General features: G+C 36.9%; 1 protein-coding gene and 2 long non-coding RNA genes across 3 annotated transcripts in view; 1 reads left to right on the top strand and 2 right to left on the bottom strand.

Moving 5' to 3' along the window:
* Nucleotides 1–15,963, top strand: part of LOC124167748 (UDP-glycosyltransferase UGT5-like) — a 59,731-nt gene that overhangs the window by 26,349 nt on the left and 17,419 nt on the right. The window lies entirely within an intron of this gene.
* LOC124167749 lies at nucleotides 6,196–7,040 on the bottom strand. Its single transcript, XR_006866750.1, has 3 exons — nucleotides 7,005–7,040; nucleotides 6,797–6,893; nucleotides 6,196–6,647 (listed from the first exon to the last, which is right to left on the bottom strand). It is a non-coding gene; the product is annotated as an uncharacterized LOC124167749 (long non-coding RNA).
* Nucleotides 7,077–10,371, bottom strand: LOC124167750. The gene is made up of 3 exons (XR_006866751.1): nucleotides 10,339–10,371; nucleotides 7,606–7,838; nucleotides 7,077–7,163 (listed from the first exon to the last, which is right to left on the bottom strand). It is a non-coding gene; the product is annotated as an uncharacterized LOC124167750 (long non-coding RNA).

The raw sequence follows: 15,963 nt of genomic DNA on the forward strand, positions 1-15,963 counted from the left end.
GTAAACTGCACTGAGAACTGTTCCTGAACTCTTTGAGGACATATGTATTGATATTGATGTCACATATGAAATTGATGTCATAAATTCTTAAAATTGCGTGTCGTGAATGTATGTATTTATTAAATGTCTTTCGCGGTTGTTATGCAACTTCATGCAACATACGTAATTGATGACTTTAAAAACGCGTGTTTATAGTGAGGCGCGCTTCTCCTTTTTACAGTTGAAAAATTATTTTTTAAATTTGTGACTAAATTCTTGGCGTAATATTTTAAAAAAACAAATTGTACATAGCTGATTCAGCCACTACGGCCAGTAAAGCCACGTAACGAATGTATGTGGCAGTTGATACCAAGAGGTTCTTATTTCCCGTCTCCTCTTAATCACCACGGAGGCTCTTAAGAGGAAATTGAATTTTTAATGACCGTGAATTGCGAGGGTGATTAATTTTAAGAGCTGCGTAAGTTCTTCACTGACTATTTTCCGCGCCGAAAGAAATAATGAGTTCAGCCCGTTACCTTCTCTTGCACCCGTGGTTGTGTTACCTACTTGTGTCTCTCCTCCTAGGCCTTGTTCAGATGTTACTTAAGTTATCCTATCACTTATGATCAGGGATGGTAAGTGAAACGAAACGAGAATGTTTCGTTTCGAGTCGGAGGGAAACGAAAATACGAGGCCTAGGTTTTGTTTTGTACCCGCACGAAATTAAAATCACCAAGTTTAGTTCCGATCCGGAACGAAACTTTACTCCCGTGAACGGAACTAAATTAATCGAAACTCCGCTGCTCATAGTTAAGTTTCGATCCCAGAAGTTATCCCAGAAGGGGGATAAGAGGGAATAGTTTCGACTCATTACGTTTGGCGTACGTGTAGAGAGGTTACAATATTGGGCTTAAAAATTGAATGGCCAGCTTGGGTTCTCCGTTCTCTTGATAGTGGTAAAAACATGAGAGCCCCATGCATCTATAGGCGGTAGGCCGAATCTCTACTTCATTCAATCATACTTCGTACTCATTTTCAAGGCCGTAGCCAAAAAATATTTTCGGGGGGGGGGAGGGGTTTATGGAAAAGTAGACAAACATAAAATTATTTTTATATGATAAATAAAATAGCGTGTACGGTAAAATATAAATATTTATTATAAACCCTTACAGGAAAATATAAAAATATTATTAAAAAATTGAATTTAGCTTTCTTGCTTTCTTTGCAGTGACCAAATGAATTAACTCCTCGGTGTCGATGTCAATTCTGCGGTCCCTCAGGAGGCTCATAAGTCACTCACCTCTCTACTAATTCACAGCACTATAATTTCACACACTGCACTGCAACTACACACACTGCACCTGCAAATTCGCTTAGATAATTATTGACTTAAGCCGCATTGGACTACTAGATGTCCCTGCGCCGCTATATATTATCTTCGTGTGAGCACCAAGCGAGCATAAAGGAGCTGTTTAATTTTTTTCATTTCAGGGGGGGGGATCAATCCCCCTTGATCCCCCCCCTTGGGTACGGCCTTGCTCATTGTGTACTATGATACTAAACTCTTGGAAGGTGAAACACGTGGTCCCTCTGGTGCGAAACATTGTCTACGTTTCATTTCGTCCCAGAGTTTTAGTTTAGCTTCGACCCAAAGTAATCATGACTCCGATTTCGTTTCGACCCTTAGTTTAGCCCCCATTTATATCCATTTCTATCTAATTAAACCCATTTATATCTAGTGGGCTTATATCCATTTTGTTTCGTTTCTACATTTCGCTCCTGGGAAGGAAACTATTGAAAAATACTGATTTTGACTTTTGTTTAGTTTCTACTGCCGTTCGTGCATAAGATACATAGACCATTTTACGAATCTCCTCGACTCTCCTCTATCCCAAACTGTATTTGTGATAGAGCCCTGAAGGAGCTAGGCTTTTTTAAGTGCGTTGTAGGAAGATTTCCGGATGAGAAATTGAAAGATAGGTTGTAATTCGCACTCATCCGGCCACACATTGAATATGCAGCGTGCATATGGCATCCGGCGCAGAAAGACTTAATCCGTGAACTTAATATAATACAAAGAAAAGCTGCATGATTTGTCAAAAATTACTACGGGCGTACAGAATGCGCCAACCCGATATTAAACGATTTGGGCTGGGTGCCGCTAGAGACTCGAAGGCTGCGCTCTAGACTTAGATTGCCTGTGCAATTGAGAATGGATATCTTGCAGTGCGATGCGTAGAGCATCACATTAGTGCCTCGCCATACCTCCAGGTCCGACAGAAACGGTGAATTTCGATAGATATTTTGCTGAACGGATAGGTATGGGAATTCGATTTTCCCCCCGAACCCTAAGTTTCCGAATTATAACAACACCGCCCCGCGCTTGTCACCATTGCATGATTTTTTTTCAATAAACTGCACAAAATTTTGATGCCATGACCTCGAAAATGCAAAAAACAATTCCTGTCGGTATGGTCGCCATGAGAATTCGGGAATCTGGGAAGCGTAGCGTTCTCCGCGATGGACCGGAAAGACAATGGTCCGTTGCTCGATTCTCGTTTCAAGGGATATTTTTCTCATGGAATTTCATGTTAAGGGATTAACAGTAGGGATTCTAAATTTCCACGAATCTGAAGCAGTTCTCAGTCCTATTCCTTGTATTGTGCCCCACGATCACGTCATAAATTTGAACCGACTTATAGAGTATCTATCTAATTGAATTTTAACTTCCATGTTAATGAAATTAGCTTGATAGCTTCTTCTGATCCGGAACGTTGAGACAGAGGTTGTCGTTATTCTACGTAGTTTCCAGCATTTTCAAGACAGTAAACATCTAATAACCACAAATGTTTGATTGCTTATTGGCATTTTCAATAAATAGTTCTCTCATCTTCATCAGCTATTACCTTTCTTGGCATTTTGATTACTTCATTTAATTCATAGTCTTTTGAGGAATTTGACGTAATTTTTTATCACATCTATTTTCTATCTGTTAAAAGTGTAAGTTTTCAACAGTGTAAAGGACTCCAACAACTAAATTTTAGATGAAAAGAATATTTGTAAAGTTCAATACAGTTATATTTGCCGGCAACACAGATTTTCCTCGAATATCCACGACCGTCCAGTTGAGGAATGTGACGTAATTTTCCTATCACATCTATTTTCTATCCATTGGCATTTCAACCGTGTTTAGGAATCCAATAAACTATATATTAGAAAAGAATATTTGCAACGCTCAGTACAGTTATTTTGCCGGCAATCAAGTTTTTCTTCGAATATCCGCAAACATCCTGCTGAGGAATGTGACGTAATATTTGCATCACATGTATTTTCTATTCATACGGATTTTTAACCTTATTAAGGGCTCCAATGACTACATATTAGAAGAACTCGGTATCTACGATTTCTTATGCCTGTGCCTAGATTTCTTATTTCTCCCTGCGAATCCCATACTAGCTGAGAGTCTGAGCAATATCAATAGTGAACTGCCAGCCATTGTTACCTTACATGTCAGATCTATTTCATATTCTTGAAATTTATCCATTGTGAGAGCATACTATCTTTTTCTACCTTATTTTTACTCTACAATGAAACAAAAAATTAATCTATATTGTGAAACTATTGATAAACTTGCCAGTCATTGTCTTTGTATTGAAATAGATTCTTTCTTCAAATGATTTTTATCTCTCCGCCATCGGAGATCGTTGTCAAACCTTCGCTTTTTTAGTGATAGATGTGTACTGATTACGATTTGATTTTGATTTCAATAAAAAATCAGCTATACAAGATGGTAACACAACCCTTATGGTCTGCATCGCATGGGGAATTCCATCGTGAGCCACAGTGCAGCCCCTCTAACACAGGCGAAGCGCTACGATTGCATCTCGCAGTTTTATAAATTTTGAAAATCCTAGATTGATCATAATTAGTCTTCTGATTCAAATATTTTGGCGTGGTAAAACTAAAATCGTTCCACTTTTGCGGACAGATATTTTTGTGGCGTCACATAACTTGGTTTTTCTAACTGTTAAATGACACACGCAACATTGATTTCAATGGTTTTAACTTAGTTATTGAATTTAAAATAATGAAAACCGTGCATTTAAAAGGGACGAAAATGAAATTTAGCGTCACCGTAGTTATATTTTCCGGCAACGCAAATTTTCCTCGAATATACACGTACATTATAAACCTCTGGTTCCCTTAAATACCTCCCATTACTAAGAGGAAAAAGTTGACTTCCTATCGTTCAGAAAACGGCGCTGGGCTCTCTCGATGGACCGAGAGGAATCTCAGAGCGAAGCAAGCTGACGAGCGCTGCGTCATCAATAATGAGTCGCCTCATTCTCACGAATTGGCCTTGGGAAGAGGGCAGCAGGAGGGGAGGTTGAAGATGACAGATGATTTTACGCTCCTCGCTAGCGCGTGCGAAGCTGTCTCGATCGCACAGAATACTAGAGAGAATGCATATTCGCATTTTGAAGGTGTTCAAGGTGTGTTCAGATAATAATGGGAATTTCAGTTTTTTTTTAGAAAAAAATATTTATTTACTCTTCTACATTGATAATGTCGCCTTCAAAATAGTACCCATAAAATTGGGAAATTTTGACAGAATTACCCTAAATACCCCTGTAAACACAAATAGCTGCAGCAGCGCTGCACAGGGGTTTCACAGCTGCAAGTTCGTTTCCGTTTCAATGAAGCGCGGTAACAGCGCTTGTGCAGCGCTCTTTCGCAGCACGCTGGCGAAACATGCAATTGCAGCGCATCAACAGCGCATGCCCAAAGCATGCCTGCAGCACGCTGCTGGAACGCTGCAAATGCGAGTTTGTGCAACAATCCTCCGCTACGCGATACGCGATTGTTTAACAGGGTGCTTGGGAAGTTTGCTGAGGCTATGGCGGCCAACGTTGTGGAACTGTTGATCGTCCTTGGGGATTCTAATTAGGTAAGAATTTATCATCTTCTTTTAAAATGTATAATTTTAGTTACTTTAAATTCAATGCTCCTTGAAATTAGGTAGAATTGGCATTCTTTCATGGTGAATATAAACACATTTTAAGAGTGAGTGTTTTTGTTTACATACGTGGTCGTAGTTACCCCAGTGAAAATTTTGTATACAATTGTATACAATTTCATACAGGATTTCCTGTATAAACCTGTACACAATTGTATACAAAATGTGTACATTGTATACAAATTTGGCTTCATACAATTGTATACAGTGTATACAATTTACACATTTTCATACACTGTATACAATTGTATGAAATGTATACAATTGTATGAAATGTATACAATTGTATGAAATGTATACAATTGTATGAAATGTATGCAATTGTATGAAATGTATACAACTGTATGAAATGTATACAATTGTATGAAATGTATACAAATGTATGAAACGTATACAATTGTATGAAATGTATACAATTGTATACAGTGTATGAAAATGTGTAAATTGTATACACTGTATACAATTGTATGAAGCCAAATTTGTATACAATGTACACATTTTGTATACAATTGTGTACAGTTTTATACAGGAAATCCTGTATAAAATTGTATACATTTGTATTTAGAACTTTAGCTTCCTGTGATGAACAATGTTAGCTGATGGACTCTTCAGTGAGCTGGCAATTAGATTACTCTTTTGAGTTCTTAATTTGTGTTCCCATTGATAATTGGTGATACCTTTATCTTCTTGTTGGTGGACAATATTAGTTCATCGACTCTTCAGTGAGCTGGCAATTGAAATATTGTTCTGAGTTCTTTATGTGTGTTAACATTGATCCCAGATAGCATGCTAAACTTGCTGCAAGCTTGTCACGACATAGTTGTAAGTTTGCAGAAAGCTTGTCATGACAAGCCTGCAAGCTTAAATCAAACCGCCTTGTTATGCTTTTTCAAACATGCAGCACACTTGTCGCATCAAACTTGCAGCAAACTTGTCGCATCAAACTTGTCACATCACACCTGCTGAAAATGTGTAGTGTCACATTGCTACATACTAGGAAAACTAGTTCCACACCTACCATTTCTGTAGTGACACTTGCTGAGGAAAAACTGACTTAAAATTTCTGCTTTTAAAATGCTCTCCTAAATAATGATTAATTTAGAACAACAAAATTTAAAATTTTCCACTCTATCAATTGTTAGTCATTTCACATGCACAGAATTTGGGAGCTAAATTTATTTAATAAAATGGGCAACAAATAAATGCTGAAGAATTTATTTTTCTCATTAATTATGTACATGCTGAGGCAGCGGTGGACATACCGAAAGTAGATATCTAGTCATCGATAGTTAATCATTATTAATGAAGTGAGTGAAATACTTACAAACTGAATAGGAAACATCAAAGACAGAAACACTTTAAAAAATTTATGACCCCCTAGGCCACACATGGTAATAACTAAAATACAGAAATCTTCAAAAGGTAAAAACATATTGCTCGAATTTCATCAAAACATTCACAAGTATGCTGATTGGCTGTGAGAATGTAAAATTAAAACTTCATTCTTTTGAATTCTTGTTTAGTTATGGGAGTACAAGGTTGCGCATGGAACTTACATGGTTACATACTTATAGATCGTTACTGATGAACTTATTAAGCAAAATTATTGTCTTCATCAGCCTGATCCTCAGTCTGTTTATCCTGCCAATCCCTGAAGAGAAAATAGTAATTACTCCATGTGAAATGATACATCATGGAACATTATAGTGTATACCTATTGTAAGAGGGAATGGAAAATATGAAGAAAATGTCTGGGATGATCGAATTAGTGTGGCAGAGAAATGAGAAGCAACTACTTACTATCTTATTTTCCCGACTTTAGCCTGGTTGAGCCAATTACTCAGACACCCTTTCAGCTCCACATCTGATGCATCACGGTCGACCCTTCTGCATACACCTATAAAATTATAAAAAACATTGTTAATATCACTTAATGTAATAAGTTAAAAGTTCATTTCAATGATCAATTATTATAATAATCTTAGAATATCTTGTTGGATGCACTCACAAAAAATAACAGGACACACTGGAGTGCTATAAAATGATTTCTTAACCGAATTCTTCTGAAGTTTGCCTGTAAGGGCTTACAGCTCTGCTACATTGTCATTCTAAGACGACGCAACATATTTTGTAGAAGTGCTCATTCAACTGCTACCAAACATTGCATCTAGAGATAAAAAAGACCAAATCAATGAAGAGTTAACAGCTAATACAAGAATAATAAAAATCATGTTTTCAGCCAGAAGAAAAATTCACCAATGAAATTAACACAGTTGTCATGGTTAGTATGCACATGTAGTATGTGTGCACAAGTGCATATGAAATAACAAAAATCCAATCATACCATAATCATACCATAATTTTTTAATATTTCATTGGACATTAATCCATACCCACTTCAAAATTATGTTGTACTTGAGTATTTTTATAGCAGTTGGAATTCCAAGCACCTACGAATGTCTGGCGAGCTCAAGATATACTTCTGAAACTTTCTTACAAATGAAACTCTTATGAAACTTTCTTACAAAAACTTAATTGTTCTTTCATTTAAAAAATCATACATTGTTTGAATCAGGATGGCAGCACACAAATTATCATTATTCACTTACCACCTTTGGCTCAAATGAGGGATCTTCACTTATCCTACGGCAGAGTTTGATGAAATCCTCATCTGATGTCAATGGCAATTGGCTGAATTTCATCTCCTCCACAGCAGCACCCTTTTGCTTTGGGTCACAAGCCAATAAAGCACCTACTTTCCTCTCCAAGTGAGAAAACCCAGGTGCCATTCCTCCCATCCACATGAGGCACTGGCTATTATGTTGTTTTAATTTACTGCAGCCTGTAAATATAAAATTGTTATAAATACACTAATACCAATTGATTTGCTTACATTATACTTCCTTAGCAGACTTGGTACTTAATCATCATAAATCCTGCCTACATGCTTATCAAACAGGTGATAACCATAGATTTTAATATACCACTAATTTTTCTATCAACAAACACGAGTAATTGATTACATAACAAAAATTTTAAGGATTGCAATCTTATTGTACAGAAACAACTTAGAAACGTGTTACTTATGCCCTTGAGTGCAATATGTAATAATAATAATATCTTTATTGTTCCATGGGTCAAACATGTGACACAGAACATTGTCAGGGAGACATAGAACAGACATAGAACATGTGACATAGAACATCAAAACATACATGTTGTCATACACTATCAGACAAGAATTCATTTACATTATAATAACCCTTAGGCTGTAAAATTTTTTAAATTCTGTCTTAAAAACATTAATATTTGAAATATGTTTTATACTCGTAGGCAATTTGTTAAAAATGAGCGAGGCAGAGTGATGTGGACCTCTTTTGGCACATAATTGTTGTAAAATATGTATATTTTCACTCCCACGGGTCAGATAGGCATGAACCGAGGAGTTTGGTAAAAATAAGGTAGTGTTTGGAAAGGAAATTGCTTAGCTTTTCTACAAAACACACACTTTGTTTATGGACGGGAACGAAGAGGCAACTAAGAAATTTTTTACGCCTTATCAATGCTTTAAATTCAAATATCAAGTTCACTATGGAGTTACAAGAGGGCAGCACTCTAAATTATTTAGATCTAAATATTTCCATTAAAGACGGAGAGCATAAGTTCTCCATTTACCGAAAGTCTACTCATACAGACCAAGTCATCCACGCAACTTCCAAGCATGCCATAACCCAAAAATTGTCAGCCTTTCATTGCATGCTGCATAGAGCTTTGTCGATCCCTTTAGAGCCCTCAGATCTCCTTTCAGAAATTACCACCATCACAAAAATCGCGATAGCCAATGGTTACACCGAAAAATTGATCAACGATTTGTTTGAAAGCAAAAAGAGAAAATTCTTACTCAGAGGTATTTACTCTACCACCCCCACGGATCAACAGTCATGGCGACGCATAAAATATTTAGGCCAACCTTCTATTAAATTGGAAAAATTACTCAAAGTAATCAACATAAAACCGGCCTTTTACAATAATTCTAACCTGAAGAGCATGCTACCTTCAGTCAAGGACCCCACTGATTCAGCCCTCAAGAGCGGGGTCTACCAATTAAGGTGTGGTGATTGTGACTCCAAATACATAGGACAAACAGGAAGAAGTCTGACCGTACGAGCGGAGGAACACCGGCGCGATTACTACAACAACACTGGGATGTCCCAATTCGCTACCCATCTTCGGGAGGAAGGCCACCAAGCGGATTTTACCCCGGAATTGCTTCACCGAGTCAAAAAAGGAACACAGCTGGACATCAGAGAACAGTTGGAAATTTTAAAAATTGTAAAGAGGAAAGAACCCATTGCTAATGACCACCTTTTCCCTTTCCCTTCCCCCCTCTAGACATTCCACTATTACACCCCAAAAAATCTTTGTGACGCCAACCCACGCTCTACTTTGTAACTACCTCTGGTTTTTCTCCCTATCTCTTCCCTCCTTCACCTTCCCCGTCACTTACCTCTCCCCCCTCCCCTTCCCCTCCAATCACCCGACCACAGAGTATATATACCGGCAAATTCTGATGTGTATCACTAGTCTTGATAATGGTACAGTGTAACCGAAACTAGTCGGCAATAAAGTGTGTGTTTTGTAGAAAAGCTAAGCAATTTCCTTTCCAAACATTAAATATGGAATTCTACAAAGTGAAGGCCTCAACAATTGAGTTCATCAAAATAAGGTAGGGTTCTTTTTTTACAAATAATGCACAGTAAAAAATGTACATACTTGGTAGTGTCATTATATTATATTTTAGAAATAATGGCTTTCCAGGAGACCTGATGGACACATTTGCCATAACTTTCAAGGCTCTTTTTTGCATAGAGAATGCTCTAGCAGCAGCACTTGTGTTTCCCCATAAAACTACACACTAAGCCAAGTGGATTGTCTGTTAAAATGTACTAAAGCACAAATCAATGCCTAAATTATAACGATCGGAGAGAGTTCAACTGATGGCTATGTTTAGAACAGCTTATTAATTGCTATTATTCCTCGACATATTCCAAATAGTTACTCATTTTCAAGATAAATCATTCATAAATGAGTTAATTGAGGTTGAGACTAATGTCATAAAGAACTGTTAACAAAGTGGATTCTACTGCGAGAACTCTGATATTTCAACTTTAACCGTCTGAATGGATTCTTTTCACTATGCCAGCGAAAGTAAAGACCATGCTAAATTGTAATTACCCTGAGAATAAAATAATGAGTAATCTTAAATAATTAATGGATAGTAATTGGCGGTTCATTAATCATACATAAGTATCGAATGGAAAAAAAATGTTCCATTTACTTACATTAACATGCAGCACAGCAGAGATGGGTTGATGCTGACAATGGCAACTTCTTAAATCTCTTCGTGACGCTAAAAGCCACTGTTTCCGGGAATTCAAAAACTTATTCAGGCGTTGATTCAATTGTGCATGAAACAGTATTCTTTCAATCCCTTTTTGTCAGTATTCACTACGAAGCACGGATTATTTTCTTCTTCCATAGCATACTTCAACGTATATTTGCTACTAATCAATATTTTTCATCACAGCTAAATTCGCCATCACAAAATAACGGTAACAAAAGATGGGCAACGAAATCGATTGTAGGTAATAATCGATTATTTGCTTTCGATTATTGCGATTATTGAATCGATTATGGACGACCGATTATTTTGCATAATCGATTATTTGAATATAATCGGCGGGAATAAGAAGCGTGCTCACTTGCGAGATTTTATGCGAGAAATTATTTTTTTACATTTTCACCCCTTCTATAGTTTCAGAACAACAAATGAATGCTATTTTGAAGTTTACTATTGTTTATAACAATTAACTAAGTTTAAACAAAGTTAGCAACAATGCTAATAACATTTACCAGCATTAACGATTTCTACATACCTTACGGGTTACAAAACAGCAAATTAATAACTTATTAATCTACATTGTTCATAAGAAAATGTAAAGTTTAAATAAAGCTAGCAACTTTTAAAAATTTAACAATTTCCGCATGTTGTATGGTTGAGAAGAGTTGGCTGAGCCTTTTTGTTGATTATAACAATTACTTAAATGTAAACAAATTTAGCAACTTTTACAAAAATTAAGAATTCCCACATTTTATACGGTTGAGAAACGTGGAATGAGTGATACTCTTATTCTATTATGTTTATAACGATTACTAATGTTTAAACCAAGTTAGCAACAATTTTAGAAACATTTTCAAAATATTACAATTTCTTTAATTTAATTCGGTTAACCAACAATAAAGGAATGGTTTATTGGAACTCTTTGGTGTTTATAATAATTTCTTAAGTTTAAAAATAATTAGCAACAATTTTAACACCATTTTTTAAAGTAAAAATGCGTTACGGTGTAAAGAATAGAAAATGAGCATAGTTGTGGTGCTTTAACTCCCAAACCCAGATATTTACACATTGATGTACGCATACCTTTACATTGTATAAAATGTACAAATTTTATACAGCCTACACAACTGTATAAATTTTCATAAAATGTATAAAATTTATACAAATTAAAAATTTTTATACAGCTTTATACAAATTCATACAAAATTTGCACATTGTACACATTCTGTATAAAATTGTATACATTGTGTACAATTTACACATTTTATACATTCTATACAGCTGTATACAATTGTATACAAAATGTGTACATTGTATACATCCTGTATAGAAATTGTATACAAAATTTTCACTGGGGTATGTTTGGTACCATTGGAAATAAGCTTTAAAATAATAATCATATAGGTTTCCATTAATAGTGAAATAGGAAATTTGTAACGCATATCTCAGGAAAAGTTCACAGCTGAAAAGTTTTTAGTTAGCCAACCTTTTTAGTAAAATACTAAAAAGATTGTTTAACGAGATGGGCTGACGCGGGAGTGAAAAAATCATTAAAGCGACAGAGAGAATGGCCTGCTAAAATGGAAGATGTCAATACTGATTTATCCAGTAATTATCTCGTGTTACTAATTAAAAAATATAAGTTGTTTAAAGTTTAAGTAAGCCTTCAAGAATGCATTGACGAATTTTAAAATGAAAACGCTGGTAGAGGAGTAACGGGATAACTCAAAAGCATTTTGGTCTGGTGTTAGGGAAGTACGAGCAATGTAAAATATCTTCCGTTTGATCGCTAAAATACGATGATGGATAAGTATTAGCAAACAGTTTCGTGAAAGTCAATTTATTGAATTCCTACTTCAAGAGTGTGTTCACTGAACCTTCTGAGAACAAATTAGAAAATATTGACAATGTTTTTGCAAGTTCTAGCTTCAGGTTAGATTGCCTTCATGAGTGTTTGGCAAGTTTAGCCTTTATATAAATGAGAGAGTGTAATTTTCTGGCGTATGTAACATTGTTGTGATCGTGTGGTGTGCATGTGGGAATCCTCTTGCGTGCTTATGATTCATCATGATAAATATTATAATTATTACAAAGCTATTCTTGGTATAGTTTTTACTCTTGTCATTTATTCCTTCCCTCCTTTTGCAATTGATCTCCCATTGATTGCGTCTTTTGTATCAGTAGATGCTTTATGTGTGTTCTTTGGTATTTCCTCAGATGCTGATAAGAAGCCTACGCTGGTTCATGTTGGTTTTGGTAAAATAAATAAAAAGATAGGAGAGTGGTACCAGCAATTGCACCAGGATAAGGAGATCTGTTTTTGACAGCGATTGTGTATACTGTTGCATTATTATGAATATATGCTTTTACTTTTCATTGAATTGCTCTTGCTTCATCTGATGTGTCTAGCATAATTACTTTAAACGACCACTGTTTATTCTCTAATTTTCAGTTTTGTATTTCGAAGAAAGAGCATAAAAACTTCCACTTCTATTGTATGCCATGCAATTCTGCCCTTGGGTACTGTCATTTTGTTCTGTAACTAGGAATTGTGGTGCATTCTCATTCTATATTCAGTACTATGTTTGTTGCCTTTGCTTTTGATGATTTTTCGTTGCATTGCTTCTGCTGACATATGCATTAATTACTTAACATGAATTTTGTTTATTCTCTAATTTTCAAATTTATATTCTGAGGAGAGGGCAGAGAAACTTCCACTGCCATTAATTGCTATTTAAATCTGGCCTTGCATACTGTCTCTTTGTTTTGTAACTTTTTGGGATGCAAATTAAAAGATGCACTGAAAATAAATTTTTTAAGCATATTTTGAATTTTATTCTTCTACCATAAACTCATTCTGCTGTAAGGATAATGCTATATAGCGAATGGTGAGTAAGTATCTGTGTTTAAGGTATGCTTAGTTATTCTGAGGATTGTTGTACGCTTTGTATGGAGTGGTTACCAGTTCTTAATTTTGCATTTTTTTTTATTCGAGATTTGAGAACTAGTGCTGTTTTGGCTGAGTGAAGTACTGATGGTAAGCCTAGAGTGAAAGTCTATGGAAATTTTACTTTCTAGGTTATGACCGTCATAGAATTCTACCCTGTGTGCCAAACTTCTTGTCAAGGTAATTTCGTTTTGGTTTACTACCCTGTGGCCATAGTTATGCAGGTTATTCCGGACCTTTTCATTGATGGTATGCTTTCAGTGTAAATCCCCAAAAGCAATTCCATCATTCATGTGCAGGTCTGAATTATCATCGCTGCTATGCTCGTAGATATGTCTACTTTTCCGGGCACTAGTCAGCCTGGCAGGTGAATGAAGAAATAGCTATTGGGCATAAGCTATGAAGGAGTACTGAAATAAATTATTAGGTCTTGATTGAACTGCATGATTCAATCAAGACCTAATCATTTATTTCAGTAGGTACTCTTTCATAGCGTGTGCCCAATAGCTATTTCTTCATTCACCTGCCAGGCTGACTAGTGCCCGGACAAGTAGACATATCTACGAGCATAGCAACGATGATAATTCAGACCTGCACATGAATGATGGAATTGCTTTTGGGGATAGGCCACCGGGTAGTAATTGGCAAGGATAAGCTTGATTCAGTACGCAATTAAAGCGAAATTCGAGCGCCGCAGCACCGCTGGTGTAGCGTTGCTAATGCATTTCTACTGCGCTGCAAGACGGTTGTTGCAGCGCTGCCGCAGCAACTGAACGGCGCTGCTGCAGCTGTTCAGCAGCGCTCGTGATGCTCCTCCGTTACGCTGCCGCAGCTGTTCTGCAGCGCTACAGTGGCGCTCTAGCAGCGCGTGTGGCATTCAAAAAACGGAAATTTGAAGGTTGCTGTCGCGCGTCAGCAGCGCGTGGGCACCGTCTGCAGCGCTACGGTGCAGCGCTGCTACAGCGCTTCAGCAGCTATTTGTGTTTACAGGGACCCTGAGTAATAATCGTAATGGAAAGCAGAGCTACAAGAAGCAGTTAAAATATATAATTATATACATCGAAATTATAGGATATTTAAGTAAATTATAATTTATCTATGTAATATTTATAGATGATTCTGTCTCTGTGGCACTTTTCATTACTTTCAAAAATAACCACGAGCACAAAAATGTTTTCATTCTGCTTATCTTATCGACAGGAGGAATGCAGAAAAATCACTCAAAGGGCTAATGACCGCTGAAAAACACAAACCCCACCCTGTTAACGGTTACTTATCAAAACTCTTACTATCGTATAGTGAATAATTGAGTCCCTTCTCTAACAAATTAAAAGTGTGGTTGGCGAATATATAATAGTAAATGGCGGCACACTGTAATTCCAAGCAAAAGAAAAAAGCATAAACATCGCATCAGGGGTGCAGCTAGTGATTAAGGCTGGGGGGGTTTAGGTGCAACTAATACCGGGGTGTGTGGGTGTATGGAATACCTACCAGGATAGGCGGTAGGTGTGAGATTAATAAATTGCGGATATTCAAGATAAATGGTTCAAAATGGTGAATTTTATGGCTTTCTGAGGGATATTCTATTAATCCTTACACTAGTAATATCAATCCAATTAAGTCAAATGGATTAAACTTAAAAATTTATCTGAGCTCTGGGGGGGGTTTTAACCCCCAAAACCCCCCCTCACTCCATCACTGCATCGCATTCCCAATATATTGTGCTTTGCAACCTTACCAGGCTTAATTGACCCTATGCACAACTTTATTGGTCCTGAATTAGTTTAGTTTTCCCAGGAAGTTCAAATCGCAAGAAAACCACTGACAGCGAAGTTCATGCTAGAGTTGACTGATAGCATAGAAAACTACTACCCACTAGTAGGGACAGGGGCGCCGACTTATAAAAAATATTGGGGGGGCCCATAACGGAGGTCTTGCCCCAGGAAGAGGTTAAATTGAAAGTGTGTCGCAGCACCGAAACGCTACCATGATTCACACTACATACTTGATTCAGTTAACCTGCTTAACCTTATAATTATTTGTTTTAACACTCATCGTTGAATTTACATTAAAAGGTAACTATCGTCAAGCATGGGAAATAAAAATCACCAATATATTTTTGTGATTTCACAAAGCATAATATAACTTACTTATTTTCTTGAATTATTGAGGGGGCTCCGCCCTCCCAAACGAATCTTTGAGGGGGCTCGGGCCCCCTCAGGCCCCATGTAGTCGGTGCCACTGAGTAGGGAACTAATGCAAGGAGGATTAAATTAGTAAGGGACCAGTGGCACCGACTCCATGGGGCCTTAGGGCGCCAGATCTCCCCCAAAAATTCTTTATGGGTGTGAGGAAAAGATGTGTCAGGCAGATTTTTCCCGAAGTGTCTAGATATTGAGAGTTGAGTGATCAGGGTTCTAATGTTGATCATATGACTCTTCTAAAATGCTGAAAAAATCTTAAACGTTACTACTTATAAAATTTCCCGGGGCACGATCCCCGGTTTGGACCCCCCAATATTTTTCGTAAGTCGGCATCCCTGTAAGGGACTGTTCACCAGCTATAGAGAAATACTATCGGGAGACTGCATTTATAAACGAGAGGATTCTAACAGCTTAT

This window comes from Ischnura elegans, chromosome 11 (assembly GCF_921293095.1).
Source record: "Ischnura elegans chromosome 11, ioIscEleg1.1, whole genome shotgun sequence".
NCBI lineage: Eukaryota > Metazoa > Arthropoda > Insecta > Odonata > Coenagrionidae > Ischnura > Ischnura elegans.